The sequence below is a fragment of the Rhincodon typus genome, unplaced genomic scaffold (genome assembly GCF_021869965.1).
Source record: "Rhincodon typus isolate 14 unplaced genomic scaffold, sRhiTyp1.1 hic_rhity00003901, whole genome shotgun sequence".
Lineage (NCBI taxonomy): Eukaryota > Metazoa > Chordata > Chondrichthyes > Orectolobiformes > Rhincodontidae > Rhincodon > Rhincodon typus.
Genome location: NW_025969539.1, coordinates 1,254 through 1,743, shown reverse-complemented (window position 1 = coordinate 1,743; position 490 = coordinate 1,254). Strand labels below are relative to the sequence as shown.

Below are 490 nucleotides of genomic sequence, written 5' to 3'. Positions count from 1 at the left end.
GGGGGGTTTATTAGGGGGCACAGGGGCTATTATAGAGTACAGGAAGCTGGGCGGGTGCCTGTATATATCATTGTGTTCACGACGGGATCAATTCCAGCAGGAATGGGTCTGGGCCTTAATGGGGTGGGTGTGGCAGGATGGTCTAGGGTCAGGGTCTCTCCTGGGTATTATACAGACCAGGGCTCTGTGTGTCTGTTGTAATGTGGTGTTAACAGGGCCTCATCAGGGACCTGCTAAATGCTGCACAATTCTCTCAGGAAACCTGGCTTCTCTCTCTCTCTCTCTCTCTCGCACGCTCTGTTTTTCTCTCTCTCGCGCACACCCTCTCTTGCGTGCACTCTCTTTCGCGCGCTCTGTCTCTCCCTCCCGCGTGCCCTCCGCCTCCCTCCCTCCCTCGCCTGCGCCTCTGCCTCCCTCCCTCGCCTGCGCTCTCACCCTCTCGTGTGCGCGCGCTCTCACCCTCTCGCGTGCGCGCGCTCTCACCCTCTCG

The 490-nt window shown here is 59.2% G+C and overlaps 1 long non-coding RNA gene across 1 annotated transcript in view; it reads left to right on the top strand.

Annotated features, from left to right (window-relative positions):
• The window catches only part of LOC125481855, a 1,586-nt gene that overhangs the window by 488 nt on the left and 608 nt on the right, over window positions 1–490 (top strand). The gene's annotated exons all lie outside the window — the stretch shown is intronic.